This window comes from Anthonomus grandis, chromosome 13 (assembly GCF_022605725.1).
Source record: "Anthonomus grandis grandis chromosome 13, icAntGran1.3, whole genome shotgun sequence".
Classification (NCBI taxonomy): domain Eukaryota; kingdom Metazoa; phylum Arthropoda; class Insecta; order Coleoptera; family Curculionidae; genus Anthonomus; species Anthonomus grandis.
Genome location: NC_065558.1, coordinates 7,751,560 through 7,767,085, shown reverse-complemented (window position 1 = coordinate 7,767,085; position 15,526 = coordinate 7,751,560). Strand labels below are relative to the sequence as shown.

General features: G+C 30.1%; 1 protein-coding gene and 1 non-coding gene across 2 annotated transcripts in view; both read left to right on the top strand.

Moving 5' to 3' along the window:
• Positions 1-15,526, top strand: part of LOC126743880 (D-2-hydroxyglutarate dehydrogenase, mitochondrial) — a 91,523-nt gene that overhangs the window by 6,431 nt on the left and 69,566 nt on the right. The window lies entirely within an intron of this gene.
• On the top strand, positions 4,684-4,755 carry Trnaa-cgc (transfer RNA alanine (anticodon CGC)). The gene has a single exon. It is a non-coding gene; the product is annotated as a tRNA-Ala (tRNA).

Genomic DNA, 15,526 nt, shown 5'->3' with positions numbered 1-15,526 from the left:
TTATGACTATTGTGTCGAATAATTGGAGAAAAAAAATGAATATTTTCAAAAAATATTTTTTTTTTCAAAATCTTGTATAAATTTGGAAAAACGCTGAAATAGGTGTCCAACCAAATTGTCCAGAGAATATGTGTACAAATTTTCAAAATGATATCTAGTCAATTTTTTGACTTATGAATATTGTGTCAAATAATTAGAAAAAAAAAACAATATTTTCAAAAAAAAAAAAATTTTTTAAATCTTGTACAAATTTGGAAAAACGCTGAAATAGGTGTCCAACCAAATTGTCCAAGGAATATGTGCACAAATTTTCAAAATGGCATCTGTTCAATTTTTTGACTTATGACTATTGTGTCGAATAATTGGAGAAAAAAAATGAATATTTTCAAAAAATATTTTTTTTCACGAAATCTTGTACAAATTTGGAAAAACACTGAAATAGGTGTCCAACCAAATTGTCCAGAGAATATGTGTACAAATTTTCAAAATGATATCTAGTCAATTTTTTGACTTATGAATATTGTGTCAAATAATTAGAAAAAAAAAACAATATTTTCAAAAAAAAAAATTTTTTTTAAATCTTGTACAAATTTGGAAAAACGCTGAAATAGGTGTCCAACCAAATTGTCCAAGGAATATGTGCACAAATTTTCAAAATGGCATCTGTTCAATTTTTTGACTTATGACTATTGTGTCGAATAATTGGAGAAAAAAAATGAATATTTTCAAAAAATATTTTTTTCCTCAAAATCTTGTACAAATTTGGAAAAACGCTGAAATAGGTGTCCAACCAAATTGTCCAGAGAATATGTGTACAAATTTTCAAAATGGAATCTGGTCAATTTTTTGACTTATGACTATTGTGTCGAATAATTGGAGAAAAAAATTAATATTTTCAAAAAATATTTTTTTCTCGAAATCTTGTACAAATTTGGAAAAACGCTGAAATAGGTGTCCAACCAAATTGTCCAGAGAATATGTGCACAAATTTTTAAAATGGCATCTGTTCAATTTTTTGACTTATGACTATTGTGTCGAATAATTGGAGAAAAAAAATTAATATTTTCAAAAAATATTTTTTTCCTCAAAATCTTGTACAAATTTGGAAAAACGCTGAAATAGGTGTCCAACCAAATTGTCCAGAGAATATGTGTACAAATTTTCAAAATGGAATCTGGTCAATTTTTTGACTTATGACTATTGTGTCGAATAATTGGAGAAAAAAATTAATATTTTCAAAAAATATTTTTTTCTCGAAATCTTGTACAAATTTGGAAAAACGCTGAAATAGGTGTCCAACCAAATTGTCCAGAGAATATGTGCACAAATTTTCAAAATGGCATCTGTTCAATTTTTTGACTTATGACTATTGTGTCGAATAATTGGAGAAAAAAATGAATATTTTCAAAAAATATTTTTTTCTCGAAATCTTGTACAAATTTGGAAAAACGCTGAAATAGGTGTCCAACCAAATTGTCCAGAGAATATGTGCACAAATTTTTAAAATGGCATCTGTTCAATTTTTTGACTTATGACTATTGTGTCGAATAATTGGAGAAAAAAAATGAATATTTTCAAAAAATATTTTTTCCTCAAAATCTTGTACAAATTTGGAAAAACGCTGAAATAGGTGTCCAACCAAATTGTCCAGAGAATATGTGCACAAATTTTCAAAATGGCATCTGGTCAATTTTTTGACTTATGACTATTGTGTCGAATAATTAGAGAAAAAAAATTAATATTTTCAAAAAAAAAAATGTTTCTCAAAATCTTGTACAAATTTGGAAAAACGCTGAAGTAGGTGTCCAACCAAATTGTCCAGATAATATGTGTACAAATTTTCAAAATGATATCTAGTCAATTTTTTGACTTATGAAAATTGTGTCAAATAATTAAAAAAAAAAAACAATATTTTCAAAAAAAAATTTTTTTTCAAAATCTTGTACAAATTTGGAAAAACGCTGAAATAGGTGTCCAACCAAATTGTCCAAGGAATATGTGCACAAATTTTCAAAATGGCATCTGTTCAATTTTTTGACTTATGACTATTGTGTCGAATAATTGGAGAAAAAAAATGAATATTTTCAAAAAATTTTTTTTTTTTCAAAATCTTGTATAAATTTGGAAAAACGCTGAAATAGGTGTCCAACCAAATTGTCCAGAGAATATGTGTACAAATTTTCAAAATGATATCTAGTCAATTTTTTGACTTATGAATATTGTGTCAAATAATTAGAAAAAAAAAACAATATTTTCAAAAAAAAAAAAATTTTTTAAATCTTGTACAAATTTGGAAAAACGCTGAAATAGGTGTCCAACCAAATTGTCCAGAGAATATGTGTACAAATTTTCAAAATGGAATCTGTTCAATTTTTTGACTTATGACTATTGTGTCGAATAATTGGAGAAAAAAATCAAGATTTTCAAAAAATATTTTTTTCTTAAAATCTTGTACAAATTTGGAAAAACGCTGAAATAGGTGTCCAACCAAATTGTCCAAAGAATATGTGTACAAATTTTCAAAGTGGCATCTGTTCAATTTTTTGACTTATGACTATTGTGTCGAATCATTAGAAAAAAAAACAATATTTTCAAAAAAAAAAATTTTTTTCAAAATCTTGTACAAATTTGGAAAAACGCTGAAATAGGTGTCCAACCAAATTGTCCAAGGAATATGTGCACAAATTTTCAAAATGGCATCTGTTCAATTTTTTGACTTAGGACTATTGTGTCGAATAATTGGAGAAAAAAAATCAAGATTTTCAAAAAATATTTTTTTATTTTTTTTCTCAAAATCTTGTACAAATTTGGATAAACGCTGAAATAGGTGTCCAACCAAATTGTCCAAAGAATATGTGTACAAATTTTCAAAGTGGCATCTGTTCAATTTTTTGACTTATGACTATTGTGTCGAATAATTGGAGAAAAAAAATGAATATTTTCAAAAAATATTTTTTTATTTTTTTTCTCAAATTCTCGTACATATTTGGAAAAACGCTGAAATAGGTGTCCAACCAAATTGTCCAAAGAATATGTGTACAAATTTTCAAAGTGGCATCTGTTCAATTTTTTGACTTATGACTATTGTGTCGAATCATTAGAAAAAAAAACAATATTTTCAAAAAAAAAATTTTTTTCAAAATCTTGTACAAATTTGGAAAAACGCTGAAATATGTGTCCAACCAAATTGTCCAAGGAATATGTGCACAAATTTTCAAAATGGCATCTGGTCAATTTTTTGACTTAGGACTATTGTGTCGAATAATTGGAGAAAAAAAAATCAAGATTTTCAAAAAATATTTTTTTATTTTTTTTCTTAAAATCTTGTACAAATTTGGATAAACGCTGAAATAGGTGTCCAACCAAATTGTCCAAAGAATATGTGTAAAAATTTTCAAAGTGGAATCTGTTCAATTTTTTGACTTATGACTATTGTGTCGAATAATTGGAGAAAAAAATCAAGATTTTCAAAAAATATTTTTTTTCTTAAAATCTTGTACAAATTTGAAAAAACGCTGAAATAGGTGTCCAACCAAATTGTCCAAGGAATATGTGCACAAATTTTCAAAATGGAATCTGGTCAATTTTTTGACTTATGACTATTGTATCGAATCATTAGAAGAAAAAACAATATTTTCAAAAAAAAATTTTTGCTCAAAATCTTGTACAAATTTGGAAAAACGCTGACATAGGTGTCCAACCAAATTGTCCAGAGAATATGTGTACAAATTTTCAAAATGGCATCTGGTCAATTTTTTGACTTATGACTATTGTGTCGGATAATTGGAGAAAAAAATCAAGATTTTCAAAAAATATTTTTTTTCTTAAAATCTTGTACAAATTTGGAAAAACGCTGAAATAGGTGTCCAACCAAATTGTCCAAGGAATATGTGTACAAATTTTCAAAATGGCATCTCGTTAATTTTTTGACTTATGACTATTGTGTCAAATCATTAGAAAAAAACAATATTTTCAAAAAAAAAATTTTTTTCAAAATCTTGTACAAATTTGGAAAAACGCTGAAATAGGTGTCCAACCAAATTGTCCAGAGAATATGTGTACAAATTTTCAAAATGGCATCTGGTCAATTTTTTCTCTTATTAAAAGAAATGGCATTTGGATCAGCGCCATCTTTTCATATGGGACATGTAGCTTATTCGACTTTTCTAAACGACAAGTGTCTACATTTTTATAACCTCAATGGTCGAAACGTCATAAAAACTTACAAGACCGATGACCACCTACTACGGGTCCATTATTGGTATAAGATGACCTTTTCTTTGCAATATTAAATTTGCATCTTATTATTTTGCCCTGCGGGGGGGAGGGTGTCTTTCGGTCCTTGGATGCCATAAAAGAGCCATTTCAAATCTGCCCTTTACTTTCTAAAAAGTGACATTTCTTGGAAAAGCTAATTTCTAGGGCAATTAACCTTCTTTTCCTATCTACGTTATTTAACAGTCGAATATTAAATAATGTCAGCTGTCTCCTTTAAGGTCTGACAACCTCAAAATAATGAATAATTATTAAAACATGTTGGTGTAAATCATTTTATAGCCAAAATAAGAGCAATATGTGTATAAACTCTTCTAAAAATTAAAATCATTTGCACAAAGCTTAGTTTTCCTTAATATACCAAACTCACTTATAGAGAGTAGTGCATATCGGAAATCGTAGTGTATCGGGGGTGTAACTCAGTGGTAGAGTGTCCGCTTCGCATGCGGAAAGTCCTGGGTTCAAATCCCAGCTCCTCCATAAGACTTTTTTTATTTTCTTTTTGTTATTAACATTTAATAATTACATTATTATAAATTTAATTTTGAAGAATATAATTTTTTTAGTGTTGTAATAATCCCTAAAATTAACAAAAAAAACACCATCTTTTCCTACACTGGTGTAGCAATTGCTAGGGTGCGTGTGTATGTGTGTGTATATCGACCAGAAGGGAACGCGTATCCCTCGGGATAGGGCTAATTCGGTACGTTGTATATGGCAGACTAAGGGAGGGCCAGGGGATGGGGGCGAAGTCACTTCCGGATTTGCGGGGTTGTAGTCGTAATGGTTTTTGGGGGAACGGTCATAGGTACACCATCGAGGGGTGAAAAGTTTTATCGTTTTACTTGTGAAACTATATAGGAAAAGGAGTATATAACCTCAAAAAAGATTAGAAACGGGTCCGTTTTTACCAATACATGGAAGCATTCCCTAGCATATTTACATTTAAAGCCAATGCAAAAACAACCCTTAAAGTGCAATGGCGTCCGCACTTGTCGCATCCCCAATGGCAAGTTAAGAGAGGGAGAGATCCAATTTGCATAATGTGTTCATACATATTCATATAGCCACGTTTCGAACACAGTCAACAACAAGGGTCTGAAGGGTTCACTCCCTTAATTAAGGGTTAGAAATTAGTTCGTAGGTCTTATAAAAGAGGCCGCCTGGATACTCTGGATAACTGTCCGGTTTGACATATGTCAAGGCATTGTTGACAGTTTAAGCGTCTGAAACGTACTATATATATATATATATATATATATAGATAGATCACTGCACATGCTCCAATAGAAAGTTGATTCAATTTTCCCGCTCAAAATTAAAAATGCTTTTATCACCTGTAATTCGTCTAAAATGACTTATTAGAAGTTTTAATAAAACTGACGCTAGTTTCCAATTCATGCAGGCAGTTAAAGCCCTTTTTAAAAATTTTCCGAGTAGTTGTAGTAGTAGTAGTCCAAGTAGTGTTTTTTTAATTTTTCTTTAAGCATTTAAAGACCTTTTTATTGCAATTTATTTATTTGAAGTCATTTTCTAGGGATTTTCAAATTTTTTCCAGGCAGTTAAGCCCATTTTATCCAGTTTTTCAGGTAACTGAAGAGATCAAGCTTCAAGGTAGCTCTTTTAGGAAAATATCCAAGCATATGAAGATTTCTTTTACCTCTGTAACTTGGAAACCAACACTTAAAAGGAAAAAGTGTATAAGTTAAAATATTATTATGGAAATTCCTTATCAAAAAGTACTCTTGGAGTTTCTTTTTAAATTTGACAGTTTTTGAGAAAATCAATTGCGAAAATTAGTAAGTTAAGAAAAATGAAGTTTGTCTAGTAAAGGCATATTTTGGCCCGTAACTTGAAAACGCTTACTTAAACGAAAAAGAGTGTATAAGCTAAAATATTGTATTAAAAATTCCGTATAAAAAAGGGCTCTTGGGATTTTGTTCTATATTTGACGGTTTTTGAGAAAATTAGGAAGCCAAGAAAACCAAGTTTGTCTTGTAAAGTAACTTTTTGACCTGTAACTTGGAAACTATTACTTTAATGAATAAAAGTGTATAAGCTAAAATATTGTATTGAAAATTCCTTATAAAAAAGTACTCTTGGTATTTTTCTCTATATTTGACGGTTTTTGAGGAAATTAGCTTTGAAAATTAGGAGGCCAAGAAAAACCAAGTCTGTCTTGTAAAGTCACTTTTTGACCTGTAACTTGGAAACTATTACTTTAATGGATAAAAGTGTATAAGCTAAAATATTGTATTGAAAATTCCTTATAAAAAAGTACTCTTGGGATTTTCCTCTATATTTGACGGTTTTTGAGGAAATTAGTTTTGAAAATTAGGAAGCGAAGAAAAACCAAGTTTGTCTTGTAAAGACACTTTTTGGCCTGTAACTTGGAAACTATTACTTGAATAGAAAAAAAGTGTTGTACTAAAATATTGTATTAAAAATTCCTTAACAAAAAGTATTCTTGGGATTTTCCTTTATATTTGACGGTTTTTGAGAAAATTAGTTTTGAAAATTAAGAAGCCAAGAAAACCCAAGTTTGTCTTGTAAAGGCACTTTTTGGCCTGTAACTTGAAAAGTTTTACTTAAATGGAAAAAAGTGTATAAGTTAAAATATTGTATTGAAAATTCCTTATAAAAAAGTACTCTTGGGATTTTCCTCTATATTTGACGGTTTTTGAGGAAATTAGTTTTGAAAATTAGGAAGCCTAGAAAACCCAAGTTTGTTTTGTAAAGTCACTTTTTGGCGTGTAACTTAAAAACTATTACTTGAATGGAAAAGAGTATTTAAGCTAAAATATTGTATTAAAAATTCCTTAACAAAAAGTACTCTTGGGATTTTCTTCTATATTTGACGGTTTTTGAGGAAATTAGTTTTGAAAATTAGGAGGCCAAGAAAAACCAAGTTTGTCTTGTAAAGTCACTTTTTGCGCTGTAACTTGGGAACTATTGCTTGAAAGGAAAAAATGTATAAGCTAAAATATTGTATTTAAAATTCCTTAACAAAAAGTACTCTTTTGATTTTCTTCTATATTTGACGGTTTTTGAGAAAATTAGTTTTGAAAATTAAGAAGCCAAGAAAACTCAAGTTTGTCTTGTAAAGTCAGTTTTTGGACTGTAACTTGAAAAGTATTACTTAAATGGAAAAAAGTGTATAAGCTAAATTATTGTATTGAAAATTCCTTATAAAAAAGTACTCTTGGGATTTTCCTCTATATTTGACGGTTTTTGAGGAAATTAGTTTTGAAAATTAGGAGGCCAAGAAAAACCAAGTTTGTCTTGTAAAGTCACTTTTTGCGCTGTAACTTGGGAACTATTGCTTGAAAGGAAAAAATGTATAAGCTAAAATATTGTATTTAAAATTCCTTAACAAAAAGTACTCTTGATATTTTCCTCTATATTTGGCGGTTTTTGAGAAAATTAGTTTTGAAAATTAGGAAGCCAAGAAAACCCAAGTTTGTCTTGTAAAGTCACTTTTTGACCTGTAACTTGGAAACTATTACTTTAATGAATAAAAGTGTATAAGCTAAATTATTGTATTGAAAATTCCTTATAAAAAAGCACTCTTGATATTTTCCTCTATATTTGGCGGTTTTTGAGAAAATTAGTCTTGAAAACTAGGAAGCCAAGAAAACCCAAATTTGCCTTGTAAAGTCACTTTTTGGCCTGTAACTTGGAAACTATTACTTGAATAGAAAAAAATTGTTGTACTAAAATATTGTATTAAAAATTTCTTAACAAAAAGTATTCTTGGGATTTTCCTTTATATTTTACGGTTTTTGAGAAAATTAGTTTTGAAAATTAAGAAGCTAAGAAAACCCAAGTTTGTCTTGTAAAGGCACTTTTTGGCCTGTAACTTGAAAAGTATTACTTAAATGGAAAAAAGTGTATAAGCTAAATTATTGTATTGAAAATTCCTTATAAAAAAGTACTCTTAATATTTTCCTCTATATTTGACGGTTTTTGAGGAAATTAGTTTTGAAAATTAGGAAGCGAAGAAAAACCAAATTTGCCTTGTAAAGTCACTTTTTGGCCTGTAACTTGGAAACTATTACTTGAATAGAAAAAAAGTGTGGTACTAAAATATTGTATTATAAATTCCTTAACAAAATGTATTCTTGGGATTTTCCTCTATATTTGGCGGTTTTTGAGAAAATTAGTTTTGAAAATTAAGAAGCCAAGAAAACCCAAGTTTCTCTTGTAAAGTCACTTTTTGGCGTGTAACTTGAAAACTATTACTTGAATGGAAAAGAGTATTTAAGCTAAAATATTGTATTAAAAATTCCTTAACAAAAAGTACTCTTGGGATTTTCTTCTATATTTGACGGTTTTTGAGAAAATTAATTTTGAAAATTAGGAAGCCATGAAAAACCAAGTTTGTCTTGTAAAGTCACTTTTTGGCTTGTAACTTGGAAACTATTACTTGTATGGAAAAAAAGTATATGAGCTAAAATATTTTATTAAAAATTCCTTATAAAAAAGTATTCTTGGGATTTTCCTCTATATTTGACGGTTTTTGAGAAAATTAGTTTTGAAAATTAAGAAGCCAAGAAAACCCAAGTTTGTCTTGTAAAGACACTTTTTGGCCTGTAACTTGAAAACTATTACTTAAAAGGAAAATTGTGTAAAAGCTAAAATATTGCATTGAAAATTCCTTACCAAAAAGTACTCTTTTGATTTTCTTCTATATTTGACGGTTTTTGAGAAAATTAGTTTTGAAAATTAAGAAGCCAAGAAAACCCAAATTTGTCTTGTAAAGTCACTTTTTGGCCTGTAACTTGAAAAGTATTACTTAAATGCAAAAAAGTGTATAAGCTAAATTATTGTATTAAAAATTCCTTATAAAAAAGTATTTTTGATATTTTCCTCTATATTTGGCAGTTTTTGAGAAAATTAGTTTTGAAAATTAGGAAGCCAAGAAAACTCAAGTTTGTCTTGTAAAGTCACTTTTTGCGCTGTTACTTGGGAACTATTGCTTGAAAGGAAAAAAGTGTATAAACTAAAATATTGTATTTAAAATTCCTTAACAAAAAGTACTCTTGGGATTTTCCTCTATATTTGACGGTTTTTGGGGAAATTAGTTTTGAAAATTAGGAAGCCAAGAAAAACCAAGTTTGTCTTGTAAAGTCACTTTTTGGCGTGTAACTTGGAAACTATTACTTAAATGAAAAATAGTGTATAAGATAAATATTGTACTTGAAATTTTCTTGAAGCATTTTTGCAGGCTTTTTTATCCATTTTTTCAAACTGTAGCCCTTTTTGAAAGTTTCGGATATGCCTCCCTTCCCACCATCAAAATTTTTTTGACTTTTTAAAATTGTTTTTATTTTACTTAATGTGACTTGTTGAAACTTGGGAAATACTAGTTTCGGAGGCCTTGGTAAAATAATTAATTTTTGTGCAATACACAGTTGTTCACCTTCAAAATTAATTTGATTGGGGGCTATCTGCATTTTACCAGATAGCAGAGTCTTAAGATCAAAAATAAATTTTGGCAATTTTCCAACTTTTTGTGAAAAACCTTTTTTAACCAGGAGTTTCCGGTTGATCATCTTCATTCATATGCACCAATTTTTCTTGTAACAATTTCCCTTTCCTAGCACAACGACCCTTCATCATCCTTTCTACTCGACAACGACCTCCATAGTGAAAAAAACATCCCTTCCTTGCAAAAAAAAAGAATATATACCCTCACGTAATGAAAATAACGAACGCCCCTCTATAGAGTAAAGGATAATTGCTTAGGGCTGGCCATTGAGCCATTATAGACCCACCGTTACCATCAGCGAAACGAATCGAACCGTAATGACGAGCCGACCGATCGCCTCGGCAAATTTTTAATGATCGATCTCAAAAATAATCATCCCGAGGACATTTTCCTGAATTAAGAAAAAAAAAACCCTTTAAGGGATGTGATTTATTCGTCATAAAACCCGCCATTAATGTACCCCACATTACCTGATAAAATACGTAAATCTTATTCGCTCCTCTTATCTCTCTATTTCTGCTGTATTGCTATGGGCTTGACATAGTCGTGTGGAGGGAGATTAACAGGATCCGTGATTTTCCAGGCAGTTTTTCGGAACTTATAGGTTCATTTTAGGCATTTTTCCAGACAGTTGAGGAATTTTTTTATGAATTATGATCGATTTTCTGATTCGGGAAACTAAAGTTACTTAAATGTTTCTCCAAGTTTACCTAATCAACAATTCCAGGCACTTGAAAACTTGTTTCTAAAAATTTGAAGCCACTTTTCAATTTTTACAGGCAATTGAAGGCATTTTACTTTATTATAGGTTCATTCTAGGAATTTTTTCAGGCAGTTGAGGATATTTGGTACTCGAGCAATTAAATAGAAAGTTCTTTCCAGGCAATAAAGGATTTTTTTATGACTTTTAACCCATTTTTCAATTCTTATATTTCTTGGCGTATAATTAAAGTCATTTTTTTCCAGACAGTTGAAGACTTATTTAACCGTAAATTCCAGGCACTTAAAAACTTGTTTCTAAACTAAAGGCAACTAAAGTTACTTAAATGTTTTTCCAAGTTTACCTAATCAACAATTCCAGGCACTTGAAAACTTGTTTCTAAGAATTTGAAGCCACTTTTCAATTTTTACAGGCAATTGAAGGTATTTTACTTTATTATAGGTTCATTCTGGGAATTTTTTCAGGCAGTTGAGGATATTTGGTACTCTAGCAATTAAATAGAAGGTTCTTTCCAGGCAGTTGTATAAGGATTTTTTTATGAATTTTAACCCATCTTTCAATTCTTAGATTTCTTGGGGTATAATTAAAGGTATTTTTTCCAGGCAGTTGAAGACTTATTTAACCGTAAATTTCAGGCACTTAAAAACTTGTTTCTAAGAATTTAAAGCCACTTTTCAATTTTTACAGGCAATTGAAGGCATTTTACTTTATTATAGGTTCATTCTAGGAATTTTTTCAGGCTGTTGAGGATATTTGGTACTCGAGCAATTAAATAGAAGGTTCTTTCCAGGCAGTTGTATAAGGATTTTTTTATGAATTTTAACCCATCTTTCAATTCTTAGATTTCTTGGGGTATAATTAAAGGTATTTTTTCCAGGTAGTTGAAGACTTATTTTACCGAGGCACTTAAATGCTTTTTTAAAGAATTTGAAGCCATTTTTTAATTTTTACATGCAATTGGAGGCATTCTTGTTATAGGTTCAATTTAGCCAGTTAAATACCTTTTGAAACCAAGCAATTACACAGAGGGTTCTTTTCAGACAGTCCAGTGTTTTTTCACGAATGTTGATCCATTTTCCAATGCTTGCTTTGCAATTTTTCAGATAAGTGAAGAATATATTTCCAGTGGGAAAAAGTATCTGTTTTCCAGGCAGAGTTCTATATGGAAAAGACAAAGTTGTAGTATTTTCAGAATAATTCCAAGTAGAGATAGGAATCTGGAAACCTTATCCAACCTGAAAGGAAAACATTTTTTTAAATGAATCCTAAAATAAACATATGCGTTATACACATATTTCATGCATTTGAACATCGCTTTCATCAGTTTTCAAGTCATTTTACTCCAATTTGGCATTTTCCTTTGTCACAGGTTTATTTTAGGCATTTTTCCAGGCAGTTGAACTTTTTCAAATCAAGCAATTAAATAGATATTTATTTCCAGGCAGTTGAGGCATTTTTTATGAATGTATATTTCCAGGTTTACGTAATCTACAAATCTAGGCACTAGACACCAGTTGAAGGCATTTTATTTTGTTATAGGTTCATTCTAGGCATGTTTTGAGGATATTTGGAACTTATGAGCAATTAAATAGAGATTTCTTTCGAGGCAGTTAAATATTTTTTTAATGAATTTTAACCAATTTTCCAATTCTGACGTTTCTCCAGATACTTAAATATTCATATCATTTAAATTTTTTTTCCAGACACTTGAAGATTCTTTTCACGAGTTTAAAGGCCTTTTACAATTTTTACAGGCAATTGAAAAGAATTGGGATACAAGCAAATAAATGAAGATTTATTTTCAGGCATTCAAGGAGTTTTTAGTGAATTTCAACTCATTTTTCAATTCTTGCATTTCTTGGGGTAACTATCGTATTTTTCATCAGGAAATTGAGGGCTTATTTTATCAACAATTTCAGTTATATGAAGACTTTTGATTAGATTCACATTGGAAGGTATTCTTCTTTGTTGTAGGTTCATTTTAGGCAATTTTTTGCAGTTAAACACATTTTGAAATCAAGCAATTAAATAGAGGTTTCTTCCAGGCAGTTAAGGATTATTTTATGAATTTTAACCTAATTTTCAATTCTTAGATTTCTTAGGGTATAATTAAAGTCATTTTTTTTCAGGCAGTTGAAGACTTATTTAACCGTAAATTCCAGGCACTTAAAAACTTGTTTCTAAGAATTTGAAGCCACTTTTCAATTTTTACAGGCAATTGAAGGCGTTTTTTCTTATTGTAGGTTAATTTTAGGCAGTTAAATACCTTTTGAAATCATGCAATTACATAGAGGTTTCTTTTCAGACAGTCCAGTGTTTTTTCACGAATGTTGATCCATTTTCCAATTCTTGCTTTGAAATTTTTCAGATAAGTGAAGAATTTATTTCCAGTGGGAAAAAGTATCTGTTTTCCCTCAGGCAGAGTTCTATATGGAAAAGGCAAAGTGGTAGTATTTTCAGAATGATTCCAAGTAGAGATAGGAATCTGGAAACCTTATCCAGCCTGAAAGGAAAACATTTAAATGAATCCTAAAATAAACATAAGTTATTTCATTTTCCATATATTTGAAATCATTCTAATTGTTCCAAATAGTGATAATTTAGCGTTGTCGAAGCAGTTGAGGTGATTCTGATCACCATGGACTTGGCCGAAATGATCATTTATTGTACAAATTATTTAAAATAAACCAGAATTTTCATTTACCCGATTGAAGAGAACACTTTGAAAATTCGGAAAAAGTCACTTTTCGACCTCGTTTTTGACCCTAAAAATGCAATACCTTGGTTAATATGAGAGCTACGACCTTGCGGATGGTCTCGTTGGATTCGGAAGGTTAGAATTTTCCCGATAATGCCCATAGAAGCTAAGATATCCACCTCCAAAGTTTGGAATTTTTCATTTTATATCCCCTCGTATCGATTTTTTTCACCAAAAATTGATTGAAACTATACCAGCGGCTTGTTTCCGTCACAAAAACACCAGGTTATAAATATATTCAATCAATCAATTTTTCCAGGCAGTTCTCTATAGAAGGAAAAAAATTGTAGTATTTTCCAGACAGTTGAAGGCCTATTTATTCAACAATTCCCGGAAATTGAAGTGATTTTCCACGTTTTATTGGCAGATATTTAATTTTTTTTCGAGCATTTGAACATCGCTCTCATTAGTTTGAAGTCATTTTACTCCAATTTGGCATTTTCCTTTGTCACAGGTTCATTTTAGGCATTTTTTCAGATAGTTGAACTTTTTGAAATCAAGCAATTAAATAGATATTTATTTTTAGGCAGTAGAGGAATTTTTTTTATGAATTATGATCGATTTTCTGATTCGGGCAACTAAAGTTACTTAAATGTTTTTCCAAGTTTACCTAATCAACAATTCCAGGCACTTGAAAACTTGTTTCTAAGAATTTGAAGCCACTTTTCAATTTTTACAGGCAATTGAAGGCATTTTACTTTATTATAGGTTCATTCTAGGAATTTTGTCAGGCTGTTGAGGATATTTGGTATACTCGAGCAATTAAATAGAAGGTTCTTTCCAGGCAGTTGTATAAGGATTTTTTAAAGAATTTTAAGCCATTTTTTAATTTTTACATGCAATTGGAGGCATTTTGTTTTGTTATAGGTTCAATTTAGCCAGTTAAATACCTTTTGAAACCAAGCAATTACATACAGGTTTCTTTTCAGACAGTCCATCAATGTTTTTTCACGATTATTGATCCATTTTCCAATTCTTGCTTTGCAATTTTTCAGACAGGTGAAGAATATATTTCCAGTGGGAAAAAGTATCTGTTTTCCAGGCAGAGTTCTATATGGAAAAGGCAAAGTTGTAGTATTTTCAGAATAATTCCAAGTAGAGATAGGAATCTGGAAAACTTATCCAGCCTTAAAGGAAAACATTTTTTTTTATGAATCCTAAAATAAACATAAATTATTTCATTTTCCATATATTTGAAATCATTCTAATTGTTCCAAATAGTGATAATTTAGCGTTGTCGAAGCAGTTGAGCTGATTATGATCACCATGGACTTGGCCGAAATGATCATTTATTGTACAAATTATTTAAAATAAACCAGAATTTTCATTTACCCGATTGAAGAGAACACTTTGAAAATTCGAAAAAAATCACTATTCGACCTCGTTTTTGACCCTAAAAATGCAATACCTTGGCTAATATGAGAGCTACGACCTTGCAGATGGTCTCGTTGGATTCGGAAGGACGAAACTAAGACAAAACCGTTGGAATTTTCCCGATAATGCCCATAGAAGCTAAGATATCGACCTCCAAAGTTTGGAATTTTTCATTTTATATCCCCTCGTATCGATTTTTTTCACCAAAAATTGATTGAAACTATAACAGCGGCTTGTTTTTGTCACGAAAACACCAGGTTATAAATATATTCAATCAATCAATTTTTCCAGGTAGTTCTCTATAGAAAGGAAAAAAATTGTAGTATTTTCCAGGCAGTTGAAGGCCTATTTATTCAACCATTCCCGGCAATTGAAGTGATTTTCCACGTTTTATTGGCAGATTTTTTTTTCATGCATTTGAACATCGCTTTCATCAGTTTGAAGTCATTTTACTCCAATTTGGCATTTTCCTTTGTCACAGGTTTATTTTATGCATATTCCCAGGCAGTTGAACCTTTTAATGTCAAGCAATTAAATGAATATTTATTTCCAGGCAGTTGAGGCCTGGCGCTAGGCACCAGTTGAAGGCATTTTACTTTGTTATAGGTTCGTTCTAGGCATGTTTCGAGGATATCTGGAAGTTGGACAATTAAATAGAGGTTTCTTTCGAGGCAGTTAAATATTTTTTTACTGATTTTTAACCCATTTTCCAATTCTGAAGTCATTAAAATTTTTTTTCAGGCACTTGAAGATTCTTTTCACGAGTTTCAAGACGTTTTACAATTTTTACAGGCAATTGAAAATAATTGGGATACAAGCGAATAAATGAAGATTTATTTTCAGGCAGTCAAGGATTTTTTAGTGAATTTCAACTCATTTTTTAATTCTTGCATTTCCTGGGGTAACG